Source organism: Hyperolius riggenbachi, chromosome 12, assembly GCF_040937935.1.
Source record: "Hyperolius riggenbachi isolate aHypRig1 chromosome 12, aHypRig1.pri, whole genome shotgun sequence".
NCBI lineage: Eukaryota > Metazoa > Chordata > Amphibia > Anura > Hyperoliidae > Hyperolius > Hyperolius riggenbachi.
Window position 1 is genome coordinate 13383347 of NC_090657.1, and position 25063 is coordinate 13408409.

A 25063-nucleotide genomic window follows, 5' to 3' on the forward strand; every position below is an offset into this window, starting at 1 on the left:
TAAGGGGGGGATTTAGGGTTAGGCACCACCAAGGGGGGTCTTAGGGTTGGGCGATTGACTCTACCAGTCATGGAACGCAGTAGCCTAAACCTAGTACAACCCAACCATAAATCAACCAGAGCAGATTAGAATAGTTAGGCTAATAAAGCTGGATTATTGTTATGGATCATTTCGGACTAGTGGACATCACTGCCTGATGGATTCATCTCATTATAAAACAATGTTTTCAACTATTCATCATTACTATAACAAAATGAAGTGATCAAATATCCCATATCTCTTCTAACCTGCCTGTTATAGCGGAAGACTTTATGCTGCATGCAACCAAACGGACTAATGCTTGTCAACCATTACTTCTACTGTTGTTGTAAGAGTTATTTATATCAGTATTTTTCAGAGCTTAGAGTAAATAGAAGGATGCACATTTTAATTGAATTTTAATGTGTTTTATGCTCCTATTTTTAAAGAGATTTACAACATGAAAAAAATAAATAATTTAAATGGGTCCTGACTTAGTTGTACTGCCGGTGTATCGTTATTGAAAGGACAAGCCTTGACCTTGCCATGACTGGCTGTTTGTTCTTGTTTTGTCATTGGTCGATTGTGTTTGGTCTGTACAATGCCCTTTGATGTGGACAATGTTAGATGTACTCTTATAGTGTTGTGGTCTTTACATCACTGTTCATGTTCACAATTTGACATTAACTAGGCAGCACGGTGGCGTAGTGGTTAGCGATCTCGCCTTGCAGCGCTGAGTCCCCAGTTCGAATATCAGCCAGGTGACGTCTGCAAGGAGTTTGTATGTTCTCCCCCTGTCTGTGTGGGTTTCCTCCGGGCACTCCGGTTTCCTCCCATACCCCAAAAACATACAGATAAGTTAATTGGCTTCCCCCTAAATTGGCCCTAGACTATGATACATGCACTACACAATACATACATAGACATATGACTATGGTAGGGACTAGATTGTGAGCCCCTCTGTTAGTGAGAAGACAATATACTCTGTACACCCTGCGTAATATGTTGGCGCTATATAAATAAATACTTAAATAAAATAAAATGTCATAAAAATCTATTGAAAACAATGTAATTTTATTGACTGTATATTCCAGTTGATCACGATATACAATTGAACAAGTATGTAGTATTTCTTACAATCGATGACAGATTCTGAATCTAGGCATCGAAAGAATCTTTCCATAATCTAATAGTGTATGGCCAGCTTTGGTGTATAGATACTTAAACACATCTGATTAGATGGTAAAACAGACATGCGGAATTTCACGTTACTTTATGTATCAAGGCTGAGGATCGCTGCCCAATAAAACAATGTGGCGACACTGAATCTGCACTTTGTAACTGTCTAGAACGTGGCAAAGGTTTCACCACTCATCATATCCGATCTGATGATAACTCCTACATTTTTTTTATAAATTTAAGCAGTTGTGGTTTTATTAAAAGTAATTGCTTGCTGTGTGTGTATGTGCATGACTGCAGTAGCACAAACCACAGCAATTCTCACCACGGTTTGATATAACCCAGACATAGAGTTGCGGTATCTTAAAGGGGAACTGAAGAGAGAGGTATATGGAGGCTGCCATGTTTATTTCCTTTTAAGCAATACCAGTTGCCTGGCAGCCCTGCTGATCCTCTGCCTCTAATACTATTAGCCATAGCCCCTGAACAAGCATGCAGCAGATCAGGTGTTTCAGACTTTAAAGTCAGATCTGACAAGACTAGATGTATGCTTGTTTCTGGTGTTATACAGATACTACTGCAGAGAAATAGACCAGCAGGGCTGCCAGGCAACTGGTATTGATTAAAAGGAAATAAATATGGCAGCCTCCATATACCACTTACTTCAGTTCCCCTTTAACGGCTATTTAAAGTCATTTCGGAATGTTAAATCTGTGTGAGGCCTGGAACTCACTACAAAACGCTATCGCTAATCGCAATTGCTAGCGTTTTGTATGAGCGTTTTGGTAGGGATTTTAAAAAGTGTAAGGTTTTGCCAGCAATTGTGTAGTGGTTAGCATTTTTATTTCTGATTGGTCCTTTCAATTCATTTTAATTTTTTTACAGTGTGCAGAAACTTCAAAAACGCTGGCAAAATCTCTCTGTGTAGGTTTTGATGAGCGATTAGGCCAGCGATTATATACTTTACATTATAGAAACGCTAACGCTAAATGCTAAAAATGCTGCATGTCCTGCGTTTTGCGATTTGGTAATCGCAATCGCTCCAGTGGAATTTGGCCCATCCATTAGCTGAGCATTTAGGGAAATCGCTAGAGGTTTGAATTGCTCAATAAACGCTCAGAAAATGGCGCTAGGGGGTTCCAGCCCGGAGATGAGGGGATTGGTGGGTATAACATTATGGTCAGCACAATTACCCTTAGCACTCGTTTTATATTCATACAAATTAGTGAATTTAGGCTACGTACACAGTGGCGCATTGTGACATAATGGCTACATTGTAACTCGGTTTGCCGCACTGCAATGCACCACCTTTGCGACATTCACAGTGTGGAGGGAGCGTCGCGGTATAACGGTGTGCGGCATTGTAATGTGCTGCATGCGATGCGTTACTGCATAACGCACACATGAACAGAGGCGCTCACACGCTTTATGGACCTGAACCAGTTTTAAATGCTCCTGTCCTTCCTGATGAAGCGGGACTGTTGACCGCGAAACGCGTTGCGATTTTATGGAGCTGTAAATAAATAGTATATGTTTTACTCTGCATTAGAATATATGTCCACTACCAGAGGGAGGTAAGTCCACCTCGACTTCCCTCTTTTTATCATTTTTAGAACATGGTTTTACTCTGCTTGGCGCCTCTGTTCGTACATATTACAGCACACATGAACAGGGAAGCCTACTTTTCATTGACTGTATGCTTCACTGTACTTCTCTGCATGCGACGCAAGGTGAGCATAACATGAAGCATTGATTTCCCGAGTGTTGTATTGCGCTCCTGCTGTCACAGGGAACACAATGCAACTCCCACTTTGAACTTAGCAAATAGCCTTATTTATTAGGATAGTACAAATATGCAACCAATCACGTCTCATTTTTTAAGGCTGGATTTACACAGATGCGTTGCATCCCACTGCATGCTGCAACGCAGCTCAACCCAACTCAACGCAATACATTTAAGTGTAAATCCAGCCTTAAAGAGGAATGGTCACGAAAATCTTAGAAATTTAAAACACATACGAATAAGAAGTAGGTTTCTTCCTGAGTAAGATGAGACATAAATTACTTCTCTCCTATGTTGCTGTCACTTACAGTAGGTATTGGAAATCTGACAAATGACAGGTTTTGGACTAGCCCATCTCATGGGGGGTTCACAGGGATTTCCTTATTTTCAAAACGCACTTAGGGAATGGCAGTTGCTCCGTCCAACTGCCAAAAATGTGTGCAGCGAGCAGGGAGGCTGGTCAGCATCTTTGTATAAAGACTTTTCAGGGAATGTCTTTATAAAGAATAAAGGCCATGCTGAGAATCCCCTATGGAGAGATGGACTAGCCCAAAATATGTCAGTAATGTCAGATTTCTACTACTTACTGTAAATGACAGCAACATAGGAGAAAAGTAATTTATGGCTCATTTTACTCTGGAAGAAATGTACTTCTTATTTGTATGTGTTTTACATTTTAAGATTTTCGTGACAGTTCCTCCTTAAAGTTAAAGAAACCATGACTTGTTGGCTGATGGTGTAATGGTTAAGGGCTCTGCCTCTGACACAGGAGACCAGGGTTCGAATCTCGGCTCTGCCTGTTCAGTAAGCCAGCACTAATTCAGTAGGAGACCTTTGTCAAGTCTCCCTTACACTGCTACTGCCTATAGAGCGCGCCCTAGTGGCTGCTGCTCTGCTCTGGCGCTTTGAGTCCGCAAGGAGAAAAGCGCAATATAAATGTTATTTGTCTTGTCTTGTCTTGTCATGACTGCAGAATATGGGAGGCATCTTGCTCCACCTGTAATGTACTGTGAATCAGTAACCCTGAACTAGTATTCAGATCAGCTGCTTCGCCTCCGCCAGCTGCATGCCAGTCCCAAATTCAACAGAAACAACCATGCAACTGGCATTTTTTAAAGTGAAATAAACATGGCAGCCTCCATATAGCTCTTGTTTGTTACACGACGATCAGAGCTCTGACATAATATTTGCTCCTGGTTGCTATGGATCCATCCATTTTCTTAATACAGTCAGTCTAACGACAAATGCAATACAGGCCATGCATTTATAACAGGTTACTTTTTCTATGAAGTTTAAGCAGAATTAACACTTTGTAAATCTGCGCACTATTATATTCCCCCAGTAATTGTTACAAATATAACACCATAAAACACCATTAGGTTTGCTAACTGCATTGTGAACGGTATCATAGCAGCCAAAGGGAGTGTTCCGATGAGGGTACTCCCATTTCAAGGTGAAATGCTGTTGCTACGGGATACTGCGCATAGTATATCTTTGCCTTTTGCCAGAGCTGATAACAGTTTGTGGCGTGTGAGTTTTGCCGCTCTTATTTAAATAATGCCTTCGTAGCACATTGTTTTCCATTCTCCGCCCAGCTGCGCTCCACCCTGTGGTGCTGATATAGCTGTTTTTGTAAAGCGTCTTCAATGTCTGCACATCAGCTTTGCAGAAATGTACAGTACTTACAGAAAAAAAAATTGCAGACTTCAAAATCTTTTTTTTTTCTTTGCTTTGCAGCATCAAAATACCGTAATAGTTTACCCATGCTATTTGTGTTTACTCAATTCAAATTAACAGCCCACTGGAATAGAACAGGAATAGTTCAAAAAAACAAAAACAAAAAAGGGAAGTATAACAGAATCACTGAGATGGATGCAGGATCAGCATCTGTATCAGTACTTTGTGGAAAAACCTTTTTCTTATAACAACCTTGCTCCTGTTGGGTTCATTCTCTACCATTTCTGCACATCTAGATGGTGCAATATTTGTCCACCTTGCTTTACAGAACTGTCTAGGCACAGGCATTGAACCCACTTCAAAGCGCTATCGCTAATCGCAATCGCTAGCGTTTTTAATAAGCATTTTTAATGAGCCTTTTGTAAGCGATTTCATGAGCGATTGCTGGCGATTTTAGTAGCGATTTTAAAAAATGTAAGCGTTTTGGCAGCAATTGTGTAGCGATTTGCGATTAGAGTTTTTAATTCTGACTGGTCCTTTCAATTAATTTGAATTTTTTTTTTACAGTGTGCAGTAATTTAAAAACGCTTGCAAAATCGCTCTGTATAGCGATTCATGAGCGATTATGCCAGTGTTTATATACTTTACATTGCAAAAACGCTAACCCAAAACGCTAGCGCTGAAAAATGCTGCATGTTCTGTGTTTGCGATTTTGCTAATCGCAATCACTCCAGTGGAATTTGGCCATCCATTAACCACCCTGGCGTTCTATTAAGATCGCCAGGGCGGCTGCGGGAGGGTTTTTTTTAAATTAAAAAAAAAACTATTTCATGCAGCCAACTGAAAGTTGGCTGCATGAAAGCCCACTAGAGGGCGCTCCGGAGGCGTTCTTCCGATCGCCTCCGGCGCCCAGAATAAACAAGGAAGGCCGCAACGAGCGGCCTTCCTTGTTTTGCTTAGATCGTCGCCATAGCGACGAGCGGAGTGACGTCATGGACGTCAGCCGACGTCCTGACGTCAGCCGCCTCCGATCCAGCCCTTAGCGCTGGCCGGAACTTTTTGTTCCGGCTACGCTGGGCTCAGGCGGCTGGGGGGACCCTCTTTCGCCGCTGCTCGCGGCGAATCGCCGCAGAGCGGCGGCGATCGGGCAGCACACGCTGCTGGCAAAGTGCCGGCTGCGTGTGCTGCTCTTTATTTGAACAAAATCGGCCCAGCAGGGCCTGAGCGGCAGCCATCGGCGGTGATGGACGAGCTGAGCTCGTCCATACCGCTAAGATGGTTAACAATAGCTGAGCGTTTAGGGAAATTGCTAGTGTTTTTAAATCGCTCCCTAAATGCTCCAAAAAAACCCAAACCCTCTAGCGGGTTCCAGTCCTCAGGCCTCTTTCACAGTGCGACGTTAAAGTCGCGCGTTACAAAAAGTTTTACCGTGGACTAACGCACAGCAACACAAAGTCTGTGTGACATTCATAGTGCACACGTTGCGTTTGTGTGTTACGTGTAGCGTTATTAGAAAGTGCTGCATGCTGTGCGTTATACACGTTATTAGCTGCGGTGGACTGTTTGCACATGCTCAGTAATGACCTGGAAGTATACTTTTCATTGCCTGTATGCTCTACTGTATGCGACGATAACAGGGCATAGAGTTGAGTTGTGACATTTTTGGGACGTTGCGTTGTTCTTTTGCATTGCAACTTTAACGTCGCATCAAAACCCAACATCCCAGTGTGAAAGTACCCTTAGGGATGGATCATTCGGCAAGAGCTTTTTTTTTAAACGCTTGTGATTTGAAAAGCTCTTGCTAATGTAATGCTATGAGTTTGTCCTCACTTGAGTGATGTGATTTTTATAAAAATCCCCCATGGCATTGCATTAGCAAACACTTTTCAAATCACTAGCGCTAAAAAAGCTCTTGCAGTGTGAACCACATTTTTTTTTTTGTTTTTTTTTTTTAAATCGCTATTTAAAATCGCTAGCTTTTTTAAAGTCAATGTAAAAGCACTTGTGTAAGGAAATCCTAGGCGAGTGTTCTCACATAAGCGATGAGCTTTTCTTTCCCCTATCGCAGGGCCTGCACCATTTCTGGGCGACTGGGATTCAATGCAAAGTATATGAAAATTTGCCAACCGCTTTAAACACAAAGGCCTAGTGCACACCGGAGCGTTTCCGCTGCGGTTTGCGATCCGCTTGCGGGTGCGGATCCGCTAGGGTAATGTATTTCAATGGGCTGGTGCACACCAGAGCGGGAGGCGTTTTGCAGAAAAGCATACTCCCGGGCTGCTGCAGATTTTGGATTGCGGATGCGTTTCTGCCTCAATGTTAAGTATAGGAAAAACGCAAACCCCTCTGAAAAACGGCACTTCAGAGCGGTTTGCCAGGCGTTTTTGTTACAGTAGCTGTTCAGTAACAGCTTTACTGTAACAATACATGAAATCTACTATACCAAAACCGCTAGACAAAACCGCAAAACGCTAGCTGAAACGCTGCAGAAAAATACGAAAAAGCGTTTCAAAATCTGCTAGCATTTTGCGGATCTGTTAGCGGTTTTTAGTGTGCACCAGGCCAAACACTCCGCTTTAAAAACACTCTGAACAGCGATTTTGTGAACACTTCTCAGGCAAATTTGCTGTAGGCTGGGTGCACACACAGCAGAAACGCTAGCATTGCAGAAAACACTGCGTTTTTTGTCGCTAATGGAAGTCTATGATCCGCAGGAAAAAACGCATATAAAAAAAAACGCATATGAGTTTTAAACCTGTGTTTTAAAAAAGCTGGTTATGTTGCATAATATTCATAGACGCATCAAAAACGCACATAATGAAAGTCAATGGAAAACGCAATGGTATGCGTTTTTCATGCGTTTTTCCATACGTTTTTTGAAAAAAATTGTTATATGATGTATTTCTGCTTCCTGTTGTCTTCCTAATGATTTGCATAAAAGGCAAAAGAAAGCCGCTTGAAAAACCATAAAAAAGCATATGCGACAAATCACAAACGCATTGGCGAACCGTAAATGCATTAAAACGCACGCAAAACGCTTAAAACAACTGCGGTAAAAAACCGCGAATGCACCAAAAATGCAGTAAAAACGCACACAACATGAACATAAAAGATGACATAAGACGCAGCCTTTCACGCTATGTTATGTGTGCAGCTAGCCTTAAAAGACATGTAGTTCCGGGTCAAAGAGTGCACTTCCTGTTTGTCTGCACACACAAAATCGCAAAACAATAACGCATAGAATATTGCTTGCTTGTAAAAAATGCAAATCGCTTCACAAAATCGGTCACAAAAGCTCTTTGTGCTAACGATTTGTAGTGTCAGGGCTGGTTCTGGTAACGGTGGGGCCCCAGGGCAGAATAAATCCGGGGGCCCCCAATAGACCAAAAAGCGGCATTAGGGGCCCTTTTTTGCAACAAATTTCCCTCCTGGGCCCCTGATCCTCCCAAGTACACTGTGCTCCCCGGGGCAGAGTCTTTGGCAACGTAGCTTCTCACCTGCCTCCCAGCATAGATGAGACGCTGCTCTACATAATACTGTGCAGAGTCCCCAGGGAGAAATAGTTGTGATGGGGGAGACACTTTGGGGGCCCCTACAGGCTCTAGGGCAATTGCCCCCTTTGTCTCTATGGTAGTGCCGGCCCTGTGTAGTGTGAACTTACTGAACTAGGCCTCAGTCAGGTCGGATGGTAATTATTGGTGGATTGAAATCTTCAGGTCATTCCACAGATTTTCTGAACTGTTGCCATTATATCTACTCTTTCACTTGGCTGTTGAATTATTTGTATCATGTCACCTAAAGCATCTTGTTAAACCTGCTGCTGGTACAGTGTTTCTGTGTTATTATTTCTTGTCAAAGCTGCTATTTTGGTTTACTTGTCTATGTACAGTATACGGTACTTTTTTCCCTTTCTTTATGTCCATTCTGAGCTGTATTATATGCCAAACCCAATTCCAGGCATGACACAGTCGTACTTGGCAAAAAAACCTGATTCTGTTATTAGTTGCCTTGATTAAATACAGCTAGAAAAATTACCGTTATGTGTGTATGTGTGCTCATTTTAGGCGGCATAGCGACAGCATGCAGATGTTTTGCAGAAGGTGATTTTTTTTCTACACAATTTTTTGAACTATAAGACGCCCCTAGGTTAAGGCTACTTGCACACCAAGACGTTGCGCTAGGTGCCACGTTAAGGTCGCATAACGTGCACCTAACACAACGTATGGTGCTGCAAGAGCCGACGGTAGAGTGAGCCGCGTTAGGCGGCTCTATCCCTATAATGTCTCCCAGAGTGGCACTGATTGGCCGGCGGGACCACGTGATGCGGAGCGAGACACTGCGCATCACGTGGTCCCGCCGGCCAATCGGCGCCCGCCAGTGCAGTGAATATTAAGTAGCCATGTGCACGGCTACTGTAGCTGGCTCTCCCCGCCCCCCACTGAGCATATGCAAACAGTCTAACGCGGCTATAGCCGCTCTAACGCCGTAGCATGCTGCACCTTTCCGACAACGTGCAGCGTTACATGTAACGCAACGTGGGCTGTGTGAACAGCCCACTTGTGTTACATTGCTGTGCGTTGGGGGAGCGTTACAGGCGCACTAACGTGCGCCTGTAACGCCCCTGTGTGTAAGCAGCCTTAAAGATCAAAAACCAGGTGAAAAAAATATATACTAAACCTGGTGCATCCATGGTGAAGGGGCATCTTGTGGATTATGTCCCCTTTGTACCTCTTGTGTCTCACTGTGACCTCCTTGTGTAATCCTCTATGCCCCTTTGCACCCCCTGTGTCCCCCTCTGCATGGGCACAGTACAGGGAGTCCCCGACATTGCGGCAGGTTGGAGGTTAGTATTGGCAGGCGTTCACATGTCAGGAACTCCCTGCCTTTGGGCTAGAAGACGCAGTGACTTTTTCCCCACTGTTGGGGAAGAAAAGGTGAGTCTTATAGTCCAAAAAATACAGTACATCTAACAAGTTTGGAGGGCAGAAAACAAAAGTTCTTCCTAATCTCTCAAGGGCATATAGAGCAGATCCGCGGCTCCAAATATTGTTATAGACCCGGTGCACACCAAAACCCGCTAGCAGATCCGCAAAATGCTAGCAGATTTTGAAACGCTTTTTATTATTTTTCTGTAGCGTTTCAGCTAGCGTTTTGCGGTTTTGGGAAGCGTTTTTGGTATAGTAGATTTCATATATTGTTACAGTAAAGCTGTTACTGAACAGCTACTGTAACAAAAAACGCCTGGAAAACCGCTCTGAACTGCCGTTTTTCAGAGCGGTTTGCGTTTTTCCTATACTTTACATTGAGGCAGAAACGCCTCCGCAATCCAAAAAATGCCTCACCTCGGAAGTATCAGAATCAGAATCAGAATCAGAATCAACTTTAATCGCCAAGTGCGGCAGGAGCCGCACCCGGAATTTTTTGTGGACACACGGCAATTGGCATAAAAAACATCAAACACAATTGGCATAAGAAGCAACATCAACATGGTACAGATAATGGCTACATAGACACAACCGCAGTTTGACAGACAGTGACAGCAATTGGCAAACAACACATGGTACAGATTCTTAGCTACAGAGACACCCAGACGTCAGTTTAACAGACAGCAGCAGTTCATAGTTCAGGTTGGCAGGACTATCTTATGCAAAGCAGACCTACTGTACGGTGACATGTGGTACTGCGTGGCCAGCTGGAGACAGTTCCTTCTGTGCGCGTATTCCGCAGGGGGGTGGCTGAGGGAGATTAGGGGGTGTCAGGTTGGGAAAGTGCATGAATTAAGTAGAGCAACCGCTTGGGGAATGAAGGTGTTTTTATGCCTCGTGGTTTTGGTGAGAATGGTCCTATAACGGCAACCTAGAGGAAGGGGGACGAAGAAGCGACTGCCCGGGTGGGAGGGGTCCTGAATGATCCTGTTTGCCCTGGACCTCATTTTAGATGACTGCAGGATGTCCAGGGGCGGCAGGGGTGACCCGATGATCTTCTCAGCAGCACTGATTACCCTTTGGAGTTTGTGTTTGTCCCTTGCATTAGCCCCGGAGTACCAGACAATGATGGAGGAGCAAAGGATAGACTCGATGGTGGCAGAGTAGAAGCTGATCATTAGCTCCTGCGACATCCCGAACTTCTTCAGCTGCCTGAGAAAGAACAGCCTCTGCTGGGCTTTCTTTTGAATTACGGAGGAGTTCGCATCCCACTTCAGGTTGTCCGTGATGGTGGTACCAAGGAACCGAGCGCTGTGTACCCTGGAGACCTCAGTACCATTAATGGAGACTGGACTGGGAGACGGAGCGTTCCTTCTGAAGTCCACAATTAGTTCCACAGTTTTTGCTGTATTTAATACGAGTTTGTTTTCCTTACACCACCTGAGGATCCGCTCAATCTCCTTACGATATTCGTGCTCACCGTTTTCATCTATGAGGCCTATTATGGTGGTGTCATCCGCAAACTTGATGACCTTGACAGAGTCTGCGGATGAGGTACAGCTATTCGTGTACAGTGAGAAGAGAATCGGGGACAGCACGCACCCTTGCGGGGCACCAGTGTTGGAGATTCTAGCACTGGAAGAGCAGCTGCCGATCCTGACTAACTGCGACCTGTTGATCAGGAAATCCTTGATCCAGGTGCACAGATTAGGGTCAACACCAAGTCGTGCCAGGTTTTCATACAGGATGGTTGGACAAATGGTGTTGAAAGCGGAGCTGAAGTCTAGAAGCAGGATCCTGGCGTAGGAGTTTGGTTTGTCCAGATGTTCCATGATGTGTGCTAGACTGATGTTGATAGTGTCCTCCACGGACCGGTTGGCCTTGTATGCAAATTGCAGGGGATCCGTTTTGGAGTCGGTGTGCTCCTTCAGGTAGGGAAGAACCAGCCTTTCAAAGATTTTCATGATGATTGGAGTTAAGGCAACCGGTCTGTAATTGTTTAGTTCCGTAACACCTGGCTTCTTGGGGACCGGAATGATATTCGCTTTCTTGAAGCAGGAAGGGACCTTGCTCACTGTCAGGGATTTGCTGAAGATTGACGTTAGGATCGGGGCTAGCTGGCTTGCGCAGGTTTTCAGGCAGGCTGGAGATATGCCGTCCGGGCCTGGAGACTTCCTGGTGTTGAGCTTCTGGAGGTGCCGTAATACGTCAGCCTCCCAAACAGTTACCGGTGCTTGGAGGGCAGTGGCAGCTTGGGGGGGGGGTGTGGCAGGAGGCTTCCCGGGTGGGGATGAGATTGCTAGGTCCTCAGAGTGGGTGGGAAGGTGCTCGAACCTGCAATAGAATTTGTTGAGCTCCTCGGCTAGCGCAATGCTGGGAAGTGTGTGTTGGGGAGGGGGCTTGAAATTAGTAGCTGCCCTGAGGCCTTTCCAGACATCCCGTGTGTTGTTGGATCGAAGGTCCTGTCTTAGTTTGTTTGAGAAGTCCCGCTTTGCCGCCTTCAGCTCTCGGTTTAAGGAGTTTCTGGCTTCCCTGAACTCCTCTGGGGTGCCGGATTTGTGTGCTTCCTCTTTGATTTTCCGTAGGTGGCGTAGCTTGCCATTGAACCAAGGTTTGTTATTTGGGAAGACTTTGACGTTCGTTGTTGGAATGCATGACTCTTCACAGAAGCGGATATAGGAGGTGACATTCTCCGTCCATTCCAGGGAGCCTCGAGAACCGACCAGTCCGTGCTATCAAAGCAGGCTTGTAGTTGACCCTTGGCCTCCTCAGTCCACTTTTTAACAGTTCTGACAGTCGGCTTGGAGGTTTGAAGGAGCCTTCTGTAGGTGGGGATCAGGTGAATTAGGCAGTGGTCGGAGTTGCCTAGGGCAGCCCGGCGAGTAGCCTTGTACGCATCCTTAAGGACCGTGTAGCAGTGGTCCAGGGTGTTTTGGTTCCTGGTGGGGCAGGTGACGTGTTGCTTGTAACGAAGCGTTTCAGCAAAACACCTCCCTCTCTGGTGTGAACCACCCCATTGAGATACATTGACCAACCGCTGCTCCCTGGCACTCCTGTGGGCCGCAATGGCCCACTTTCACTCTCGCGACCTCTGGGTCACCACGCTGGAAGGAGAGATTTTTTCTCTCATTCACTTTCCGCAGGAAGGCGGGGGAGCAGCAGGGGGCGTGGCCAGGGAGAGAGACTAGAGTATGACCCGTTAAAGGTATCACTGGAATCAACATACTCTATTCTTAATGGCCCTGGACATGTTTTATACCCACGTGGTGAGGACAGACAGCGCCTCTTTCAGCCCATGATTTCATGGTTCATCGCTGAGAACAGTATTTCTACGCACTACAGATTGCGGTAGTCTCTGACTGTGGCTCATTTGAATTTCATACACGATGTGCCTCTGAGGAAGCGGCTTTTTGGCCGTGAAACACGTGTCAGGAAGTCCTGTATGTGAATTGGAACTCTGTATTGATACAATTTATCTGCAATCTGAAGAAATTGTGAATGAAGAATAAACAAGAGAATATTGGTTCCAAGATAAAACCCCAGTGTTTGTCTGTTTCGATTTGAATTGCTGTAATAATTAGGGGTGGAACAATATTATTTTTATCTGTACTTTTATTGCTAGCAGCAAGCAGTTAGCAGGCAGCAGCGAGCAGTTAGCAGGCAGCAGCGAGCAGTTAGCAGGCAGCAGCGAGCAGTTAGCAGGCAGCAGCAAGCAGTTAGCAGGCAGCAGCGAGCAGTTACCAGGCAGCAGCGAGCAGTTACCAGGCAGCAGCGAGCAGTTACCAGGCAGCAGCGAGCAGTTACCAGGCAGCAGCGAGCAGTTACCAGGCAGCAGCGAGCAGTTACCAGGCAGCAGCGAGCAGTTACCAGGCAGCAGCGAGCAGTTAGCAGGCAGCAGCGAGCAGTTACCAGGCAGCAGCGAGCAGTTACCAGGCAGCAGCGAGCAGTTGCCAGGCAGCAGCGAGCAGTTGCCAGGCAGCAGCGAGCAGTTACCAGGCAGCAGCGAGCAGTTGCCAGGCAGCAGCGAGCAGTTGCCAGGCAGCAGCTAGCAGTTACCAGGCAGCAGCAAGCAGTTACCAGGCAGCAGCAAGCAGTTGCCAGGCAGCAGCAAGCAGTTGCCAGGCAGCAGCAAGCAGTTGCCAGGCAGCAGCAAGCAGTTGCCAGGCAGCAGCAAGCAGTTGCCAGGCAGCAGCAAGCAGTTGCCAGGCAGCAGCAAGCAGTTGTAAGAGGCTGGCAGGCATTTCACTGCCTATCCACAAAAGGTATCACTGGAATCAACATACTCTATTCTTAATGGCCCTGGACATGTTTTATACCCACGTGGTGAGGACAGACAGCGCCTCTTTCAGCCCATGATTTCATGGTTCATCGCTGAGAACAGTATTTCTACGCACTACAGATTGCGGTAGTCTCTGACTGTGGCTCATTTGAATTTCATACACGATGTGCCTCTGAGGAAGCGGCTTTTTGGCCGTGAAACACGTGTCAGGAAGTCCTGTATGTGAATTGGAACTCTGTATTGATACAATTTATCTGCAATCTGAAGAAATTGTGAATGAAGAATAAACAAGAGAATATTGGTTCCAAGATAAAACCCCAGTGTTTGTCTGTTTCGATTTGAATTGCTGTAATAATTAGGGGTGGAACAATATTATTTTTATCTGTACTTTTATTGCTAGCAGCAAGCAGTTAGCAGGCAGCAGCGAGCAGTTAGCAGGCAGCAGCGAGCAGTTAGCAGGCAGCAGCGAGCAGTTAGCAGGCAGCAGCGAGCAGTTAGCAGGCAGCAGCGAGCAGTTACCAGGCAGCAGCGAGCAGTTACCAGGCAGCAGCGAGCAGTTACCAGGCAGCAGCGAGCAGTTACCAGGCAGCAGCGAGCAGTTACCAGGCAGCAGCGAGCAGTTAGCAGGCAGCAGCGAGCAGTTAGCAGGCAGCAGCGAGCAGTTACCAGGCAGCAGCGAGCAGTTACCAGGCAGCAGCGAGCAGTTGCCAGGCAGCAGCGAGCAGTTGCCAGGCAGCAGCGAGCAGTTACCAGGCAGCAGCGAGCAGTTGCCAGGCAGCAGCGAGCAGTTGCCAGGCAGCAGCGAGCAGTTACCAGGCAGCAGCAAGCAGTTACCAGGCAGCAGCAAGCAGTTACCAGGCAGCAGCAAGCAGTTGCCAGGCAGCAGCAAGCAGTTGCCAGGCAGCAGCAAGCAGTTGCCAGGCAGCAGCAAGCAGTTGCCAGGCAGCAGCAAGCAGTTGCCAGGCAGCAGCAAGCAGTTGCCAGGCAGCAGCAAGCAGTTGCCAGGCAGCAGCAAGCAGTTGTAAGAGGCTGGCAGGCATTTCACTGCCTATCCACTGTCAATGGAAAAGAGGCCTAAGCCATAAACCCTGATCAACCATGCAGATCAGATGTCTATGACAAGTCTGACAAGATTAGCTGAATGCTTGTTTGAGATGAGTGGACCAGGGGCCCACTCACAATCGCTTTGTAGTATTGCTTTGCAAGTGATTTTGGAAGCGATTTCCCAGCTCCTATATAATACATTAGAATGGAAACGCTGCCAAATTGCTGCATGTCTTGCGGTTGTGATTTGCTCAATTGCAATCGCTCTAGTAGAATCTGTCCCATCCATTTACATTGGCAGAGCATTTAGGGAAATTGCTAGTGACTGAAAGCCATCCCTAAACACTCAAAAAAATGCTCTAGTGGGTTCCAGCCCACAGAGATAGTACTAATGCATGAAAGATCAACAGGACTGCCAGGCAACTGGTATTGTTTAAAAGGAAATAAATATGGCAGCCTCCATAGGTCTCACACCTTAAGTTCCTTTTAGGCAAAGTTGAGATAGGCAAGGTTGGCTACCTGCTATGACCCATATTGCTTCCAGGATATATCGTACATTTCCAACAATAACTATGCTGGTTGCGCATATCAAACATTTTTTCAACCAAAACTGTAAGGTTAGTAAGAGAATATTGCTCCTCAGTCAGCAATCAGTCCAATCTAGGGCCACCAAAATAAATACATCCTAATCAGTGGCACAGCTAAGGAGCTGTGGGCCCCGATGGAAGTTTTACATTGGGGCCTCCAAGCACTCTATACATAACAATTGATACGGCGCACCAAAACCTGCCAATGGCAACTACAGTGTCAGAGGTGCAAGAAGGGGATAGGGAACAGCTTGTTACTGATTACCCCCAAGCACTCTATACACAGCAATCCCTGCCAATGGCAACTACAGTGTCAGAGGTGCAAGAAGGGGATGGGGAACAGCTTGTTACTGATTACCCCCAAGCACTCTATACATAGCAATCCCTGCCAATGGCAACTACAGTGTCAGAGGCGCAAGAAGGGGATGGGGAACAGTTTGTTACTGATTACCCCCAAGCACTCTATACATAGCAATCCCTGCCAATGGCAACTACAGTGTCAGAGGTGCAAGAAGGGGATGGGGAGCAGCTTGTTACCGATTACCCCCAAGCACTCTATACATAGCAATCCCTGCCAATGGCAACTACAGTGTCAGAGGTGCAAGAAGGGGATGGGGAGGAGTTTGTTAATGATTACCCCCAAGCACTCTATACATAGCAATCCCTGCCAATGGCAACTACAGTGTCAGAGGTGCAAGAAGAGGATGGGAGCAGCTTGTTACTGATTACCCCCAAGCACTCTATACATAGCAATCCCTGCCAATGGCAACTACAGTGTCAGAGGTGCAAGAAGGGGATGGGGAGCAGCTTGTTACCGATTACTAGTGTTGGGCGAACATCTAGATGTTCGGGTTCGGGCCGAACAGGCCGAACATGGCCGCGATGTTCGGGTGTTCGACCCGAACTCCGAACATAATGGAAGTCAATGGGGACCCGAACTTTTGTGCTTTGTAAAGCCTCCTTATATGCTACATACCCCAAATTTACAGGGTATGTGCACCTTGGGAGTGGGTACAAGAGGAAAAAAAAATTTAGCAAAAAGAGCTTATAGTTTTTGAGAAAATCGATTTTAAAGTTTCAAAGGGAAAACTGTCTTTTAAATGCGGGAAATGTCTGTTTTCTTTGCACAGGTAACATGCTTTTTGTCGGCATGCAGTCATAAATGTAATACATATAAGAGGTTCCAGGAAAAGGGACCGGTAATGCTAACCCAGCAGCAGCACACGTGATGGAACAGGAGGAGGGTGGCGCAGGAGGAGAAGGCCACGCTTTGAGACACAACAACCCAGGCCTTGCATGAGGACAAGAAGCGTGCGGATAGCATGCTTTGTACCACCATGCAGTCATAAATGTAATAAAGATAAGTGGTTCAATAAACAGGGACCACGCGGCAACGCTAACCCAGCAGCAGCACACGTGATGGAACAGGAGGAGGCGCAGGAGGAGAAGGCCACGCTTTGTGAGACACAACAACCCAGGCCTTGCATGAGGACAAAAAGCGTGCGGATAGCATGCTTTGTACCGCCATGTAGTCATAAATGTAATAAAGATAAGAGGTTCAATAAACAGGGACCACGCGGCAACGCTAACCCAGCAGCAGCAGCAGCAGCAGCACACGTGATGGAACAGGAGGAGGCGCAGGAGGAGAAGGCCACGCTTTGTGAGACACAACAACCCAGGCCTTGCATGAGGACAAAAAGCGTGCGGATAGCATGCTTTGTACCGCCATGTAGTCATAAATGTAATAAAGATAAGAGGTTCAATAAACAGTGACCACGCGGCAACGGTAACCCAGCAGCAGCAGCAGCACACGTGATGGAACAGGAGGAGGCGCAGGAGGAGAAGGCCACGCTTTGTGAGACACAACAACCCAGGCCTTGCATGAGGACAAAAAGCGTGCGGATAGCATGCTTTGTACCGCCATGTAGTCATAAATGTAATAAAGATAAGAGGTTCAATAAACAGGGACCACGCGGCAACGGTAACCCAGCAGCAGCAGCAGCAGCAGCAGCACACGTGATGGAACAGGAGGAGGCGCAGGAGGAGAAGGCCACGCTTTGTGAGACACAACAACCCAGGCCTTGCATGAGGACAAAAAGCGTGCGGATAGCATGCTTTGTACCGCCATGTAGTCATAAATGTAATAAAGATAAGAGGTTCAATAAACAGGGACCACGCGGCAACGGTAACCCAGCAGCAGCAGCAGCAGCACACGTGATGGAACAGGAGGAGGCGCAGGAGGAGAAGGCCACGCTTTGTGAGACACAACAACCCAGGCCTTGCATGAGGACAAAAAGCGTGCGGATAGCATGCTTTGTACCGCCATGTAGTCATAAATGTAATAAAGATAAGAGGTTCAATAAACAGGGACCACGCGGCAACGGTAACCCAGCAGCAGCAGCAGCACACGTGATGGAACAGGAGGAGGCGCAGGAGGAGAAGGCCACGCTTTGTGAGACACAACAACCCAGGCCTTGCATGAGGACAAAAAGCGTGCGGATATAGCAGCAATGCTTTTTGCCGCCATGCAGTCATAAATGTAATACAGATGAGAGGTTCAATAAACAGGGACCGGAAACGCTAAACCATCCCAGATGTTCATCGGTCATGTTACTTGGTTGGGGTCCAGGAGTGTTGCGTAGTCGTTTCCAATCCAGGATTGATTCATTTTAATTTGAGTCAGACGGTCTGCATTTTCTGTGGAGAGGCGGATACGCCGATCTGTGATGATGCCTCCGGCAGCACTGAAACAGCGTTCCGACATAACGCTGGCTGCCGGGCAAGCCAGCACCTCTATTGCGTACATTGCCAGTTCGTGCCAGGTGTCTAGCTTCATGCCCGGTTTCAGGTCCAGCGGTGCCAGCCACAAATCCGTCTGTTCCTTTATTCCCCTCCAAATTTCCTCCCCTGTGTGCTGCTTATCCCCAAGGCAGATCAGCTTCAGCAACGCTTGCTGACGCATGCCAACAGCTGTGCTGCACTGCTTCCACGATCCTACTGCTGCTGGTGCTGGGTTAGCATTTCCGGATGAGGTACAGCTTTGAGATGCGTTGGAGGAGAAGGAGTCAGAGAGGTAGGTGCTGCTGTTGTTATCCAGCTGTTTGCGGCGTGGGCAACACCCGCGCCGTAGCAGGTGAGGAATCGCTGCCAGGCTCCACAAGGTTCACCCAGTGCGCGGTAAGGGAGATGTATCGACCCTGGCCGAACGCACTCGTCCAGGTGTCAGTGGTGAGGTGAACCTTGCAGGCAACGGCATTCTTCAAGCTTCGGGTTATTTAGCTGACCACGTGCTCATGCAACTCAGGCACTGCAGAGCGCGCAAAGTGGTAGCGGCTGGGAACCACGTAACGTGGGATGGCCACTGACATCATGCCCTTGAAGCTGTTTGTCTCCACCACTCGATATGGCAGCATTTCGCAGGCCAGAAGCTTGGCTATGCTGGCTGGCTGTTACTGCCACGGCCCGGGGGTCATTTGCTGGCAATTTCCTCTTGTGCTCAAACATCTCAGAAACAGACAACTCAACCGTAGCGCTGCACACCGAAGGGCTGTTGGTTGTTGTGTTTGATGAACACTGGGAGACCTCAAGAGCACTAGTCCGGAAAGTGACAGTGTCAGCATCGTCTGATGTTTGTGAATGTTGTGAACCACGCAATGGCTGGGCTACTGCTGCTGCTGAGGCGGGTCTGGTGGTGAGTCTGGTGAACCCAAGGGAGGCAGTGTTGCTGGTGGTACCCTGTCCTGCCGCGTTTGCCCACAGAGTGGGATGTTTGGATAGAATGTGGCGGCTCATGCTGGTGGTGGAGAGGTTGTTAATACTTTTCCCCCTGCTCAGGCGGGTCTTGCACACCTTGCAAATCGCCATGGTAACATCCTCAGTGCAGTCTTCAAAGAAAGCCCAGACTTTAACTGGCTGAGGACTCGGACCTCGTGCGTGATGTGCTGGTGCTGCTTAACCCACTGCTGGACGCTTGAGAGGTCATCCAAGTAATTATCTGGTCCTGTTCTTTTGGATCTGTGAGGGTTGTTGTCCTGGACAACATGGGCAGTATTGAGTGGGTTTTCTTGGGTGCTCCCCTGTGGCCTGTACGTGAACCGTCAGGGGAAACACCTCTTCCCTTGCCCCTCCCTCTTTCACCGGATTTCTTCCTCATTTCACTTATCCTTAAAGTACACGCTGACTGGCAGCAGTACAGTGGCAGTACAGAAATGCTATACAGTGGTGGGTGAGCGGTGTACCACTATTGTCAGCAGTGACACAGAGCACAATGCTATACAGTGGCGGGTGAGCGGTGTACTACTGTTCCCAGCAGACACAGAGTGGAAGTAAACACAATGCTATATAGTGTGGCTGAGCCGTGTACACAGAGTGGCATTAAACACAATGCTATATAGTCTGCTATATAGTCACCCCGAACAGGGTGATGTTCTGCAGAACCCGAACAGTGGCAAACACTGTTCGCCCAACACTACTGGGAGGGAACGCAGATTTTAGTACCTAAACACACGATACAACATGTTTTCCGGGGTCGGACTCTGAGGCACATACAGATGGTCCCGATCATCATCCTCATCATACAACTCTTCTCCTGAGTCTGACCCACCCACCACCTCTGCCACCCCAACATCCCCAGACACAGACCCCTCATCGTCCTCAACATTAACTTGGGATGCTGGCCTGAGCCAGACCTCCTCCTCCACATCAGGCCCCATCATCTCCTCAATGGCAGCCCTCATTAATCGCTCTGGCGACGGACTGATGGACACAACGTTCTCCTCCGGGGAGGGCTGCTGCTGACCACTGGCTGCTGGGGTGGATGTTATAGCTTGCGTGGGGCGTTGGCTGTTGCTGTTGTTGGGAGTGCTGCTCACAGCGGAGGTCTCTGGGGAACTCATGTTGAGCTCATATAGTGGTTGACGGTGAGTGGAGTATTACTGATCCCAGCAATATACACACTGACTGGCAGAGTACGCAATGCTATATAGTGTGGCTGAGCGGTGTACACAGAGTGGCAGTAAACACAATGCTATATAGTCTGGCTGAGCGAGCGGTGTACTACTGTTCCCAGCAGAATCAGAGTGGCAGTAAACAATGGTATATAGTCTGGCTGAGCGGTGTACATAGAGTGTCAGTAAACAATGGTATATAGTCTGGCTGAGCGAGCGGTGTACTACTGTTCCCAGCAGAATCAGAGTGGCAGTAAACAATGGTATATAGTCTGGCTGAGCGGTGTACATAGAGTGTCAGTAAACAATGGTATATAGTCTGGCTGAGCGAGCGGTGTACTACTGTTCCCAGCAGAATCAGAGTGGCAGTAAACAATGGTATATAGTCTGGCTGAGCGGTGTACACAGAGTGTCAGTAAACAATGGTATATAGTCTGGCTGAGCGGTGTACACACAATGCTATATAGTCTGCTATATAGTGTCAGTAAACAATGGTATATAGTCTGGCTGAGCGGTGTACACAGAGTGTCAGTAAACAATGGTATATAGTCTGGCTGAGCGAGCGGTGTACTACTGTTCCCAGCAGAATCAGAGTGGCAGTAAACAATGGTATATAGTCTGGCTGAGCGGTGTACACAGAGTGTCAGTAAACAATGGTATATAGTCTGGCTGAGCGGTGTACACACAATGCTATATAGTCTGCTATATAGTGTCAGTAAACAATGGTATATAGTCTGGCTGAGCGAGCGGTGTACTACTGTTCCCAGCAGAATCAGAGTGGCAGTAAACAATGGTATATAGTCTGGCTGAGCGGTGTACACAGAGTGTCAGTAAACAATGGTATATAGTGTGGCTGAGTGGTGTACACAGAGTGTCAGTAAACAATGGTATATAGTCTGGCTGAGCGGTGTACACAGAGTGTCAGTAAACAATGGTATATAGTCTGGCTGAGCGAGCGGTGTACTACTGTTCCCAGCAGAATCAGAGTGGCAGTAAACAATGGTATATAGTCTGGCTGAGCGGTGTACACAGAGTGTCAGTAAACAATGGTATATAGTGTGGCTGAGTGGTGTACACAGAGTGTCAGTAAACAATGGTATATAGTCTGGCTGAGCGGTGTACACAGAGTGGCAGTAAACACAATGCTATATACTCTGGCTGAGCGAGCGGTGTACTACTGTTCCCAGCAGACACAGAACAGTAAACAGAATGCTATATAGTGTGGCTGAGCGAGCGGTGTACCACTATTCCCAGCAGACACAGAACAGTGAACAGAATGCTATATAGTGTGGCTGAGCGAGCGGTGTACCACTATTCCCAGCAGACACAGAACAGTAAACAGAATGCTATATAGTGTGGCTGAGCGAGCGGTGTACCACTATTCCAAGCAGACACAGAACAGTGAACAGAATGCTATATAGTGTGGCTGAGCGAGCGGTGTACCACTATTCCCAGCAGACACAGAGTGGCAGTAAACAGAATGCTATATAGTGTGGCTGAGCGAGGTACACAGAGTGGCAGTAAACAGAATGCTATATAGTGTGGCTGAGCGAGCGGTGTACCACTATTCCCAGCAGACACAGAACAGTGAACAGAATGCTATATAGTGTGGCTGAGCGAGCGGTGTACCACTATTCCCAGCAGACACAGAACAGTGAACAGAATGCTATATAGTGTGGATGAGCGAGCGGTGTACCACTATTCCCAGCAGACACAGAACAGTAAACAGAATGCTATATAGTGTGGCTGAGCGAGCGGTGTACCACTATTCCCAGCAGACACAGAACAGTGAACAGAATGCTATATAGTGTGGCTGAGCGAGCGGTGTACCACTATTCCCAGCAGACACAGAACAGTGAACAGAATGCTATATAGTGTGGCTGAGCGAGCGGTGTACTACTGTTCCCAGCAGACACAGAACAGTACACAGAATGCTATATAGTGTGGCTGAACGAGCGGTGTACTACTGTTCCCAGCAGACACAGAACAGTACACAGAATGCTATATAGTGTGGCTGAACGAGCGGTGTACCACTATTCCAAGCAGACACAGAACAGTGAACAGAATGCTATATAGTGTGGCTGAGCGAGCGGTGTACCACTATTCCCAGCAGACACAGAGTGGCAGTAAACAGAATGCTATATAGTGTGGCTGAGCGAGGTACACAGAGTGGCAGTAAACAGAATGCTATATAGTGTGGCTGTGCAAGCGGTGTACTACTATTCCCAGCAGACACAGAGTGGCAGTAAACAGAATGCTATATAGTGTGGCTGAGCGAGGTACACAGAGTGGCAGTAAACAGAATGCTGAGCGAGCGGTGTACTACTATTCCCAGCAGCGACACACAATGACTGGGGGGGACCCTGGCTAGCGTGGCTGGAGCGCGAACTACCCTGCCTGCCTACCCAAAGCTAAACCCACAGACAAATGGCGGAGATATGACGTGGTTCGGGTATTTATTTACCCGAACCACGTGACAGTTCGGCCAATCAGAGCGCGTTCGGGTCCGAACCACGTGACCCGTTCGGCCAATCACAGCGCTAGCCGAACGTTCGGGGAACGTTCGGCCATGCGCTCTTAGTTCGGCCATATGGCCGAACGGTTTGGCCGAGCACCGTCAGGTGTTCGGCCGAACTCGAACATCACCCGAACAGGGTGATGTTCTGCAGAACCCGAACAGTGGCGAACACTGTTCGCCCAACACTACCGATTACCCCCAAGCACTCTATACATAGCAATCCCTGCCAATGGCAACTACAGTGTCAGAGGTACAAGAAGGGGATGGGGAACAGCTTGTTACTGATTACCCCCAAGCACTCTATACATAGCAATCCCTGCCAATGGCAACTACAGTGTCAGAGGTGCAAGAAGGGGATGGGGAGCAGATTGTTACTGATTACACCCAAGCACTCTATACATAGCAATCCCTGCCAATGGCAACTACAGTGTCAGAGGTGCAAGAAGGGGATGGGGAGCAGCTTGTTACTGATTACCCCCAAGCACTCTATACATAGCAATCCCTGCCAATGGCAACTACAGTGTCAGAGGAGCAAGAAGGGGATGGGGAACAGCTTGTTACTGATTACCCCCAAGCACTCTATACATAGCAATCCCTGCCAATGGCAACTACAGTGTCAGAGGTGCAAGAAGGGGATGGGGAACAGCTTGTTACTGATTACCCCCCAAGCACTCTATACATAGCAATCCCTGCCAATGGCAACTACAGTGTCAGAGGTGCAAGAAGGGGATGGGGAGCAGCTTGTTACTGATTACCCCCAAGCACGCTATACATAGCAATCCCTGCCAATGGCAACTACAGTGTCAGAGGTGCAAGAAGGGGATGGGGAGCAGCTTGTTACTGATTACCCCCAAGCACTCTATACATAGCAATCCCTGCCAATGGCAACTACAGTGTCAGAGGTGTAAGAAGGGGATGGGGAACAGCTTGTTACTGATTACCCCCAAGCATTCTATACATAGCAATCCCTGCCAATGGCAACTACAGTGTCAGAGGTGTAAGGAGGGGATGGGGAGCAGCTTGTTACTGATTACCCCCAAGCACTCTATACATAACATAGCAATCCCTGCCAATGGCAACTACAGTGTCAGAGGTGCAAGAAGGGAATGGGGAACAGCTTGTTACTGATTACCCCCAAGCTCTCTATACATAGCAATCCCTGCCAATGGCAACTACAGTGTCAGAGGTGCAAGAAGGGGACGGGGAGCAGTTTGTTAATGATTACCCCCAAGCACTCTATACATAGCAATCCCTGCCAATGGCAACTACAGTGTCAGAGGTGCAAGAAGGGGATGGGGAACAGCTTGTTACTGATTACCCCCAAGCACTCTATACATAGCAATCCCTGCCAATGGCAACTACAGTGTCAGAGGTGTAAGGAGGGGATGGGGAGCAGCTTGTTACTGATTACCCCCAAGCACTCTATACATAGCAATCCCTGCCAATGGCAACTACAGTGTCAGAGGGGCAAGAAGGGGATGGGGAGCAGATTGTTACTGATTACCCCCAAGCACTCTATACATAGCAATCCCTGCCAATGGCAACTACAGTGTCAGAGGTACAAGAAGGGGATGGGGAGCAGCTTGTTACTGATTACCCCCAAGCACTCTATACATAACATAGCAATCCCTGCCAATGGCAACTACAGTGTCAGAGGAGCAAGAGAAGGGGACGGGGAACAGCTTGTTACTGATTACCCCCAAGCACTCTATACATAGCAATCCCTGCCAATGGCAACTACAGTGTCAGAGGTGCAAGAAGGGGATGGGGAGCAGCTTGTTACTGATTACCCCCAAGCACTCTATACATAGCAATCCCTGCCAATGGCAACTACAGTGTCAGAGGTGCAAGAAGGGGACGGGGAGCAGCTTGTTACTGATTACCCCCAAGCACTCTATACATAGCAATCCCTGCCAATGGCAACTACAGTGTCAGAGGAGCAAGAAGGGGATGGGGAGCAGCTTGTTACTGATTACCCCCAAGCACTCTATACATAGCAATCCCTGCCAATGGTAACTACAGTGTCAGAGGTGCAAGAAGGGGACGGGGAGCAGCTTGTTACTGATTACCCCCAAGCACTCTATACATAGCAATCCCTGCCAATGGC

The 25063-nt window shown here is 47.7% G+C and overlaps 2 protein-coding genes across 5 annotated transcripts in view; one reads left to right on the forward strand and one right to left on the reverse strand.

The window, feature by feature from the left end:
- Window positions 1-25063, reverse strand: part of RUNDC3A (RUN domain containing 3A) — a 183380-nt gene that overhangs the window by 126927 nt on the left and 31390 nt on the right. The window lies entirely within an intron of this gene.
- SLC4A1 (solute carrier family 4 member 1 (Diego blood group)) overlaps window positions 1-25063 on the forward strand; it is a 184421-nt gene that overhangs the window by 699 nt on the left and 158659 nt on the right. The window lies entirely within an intron of this gene.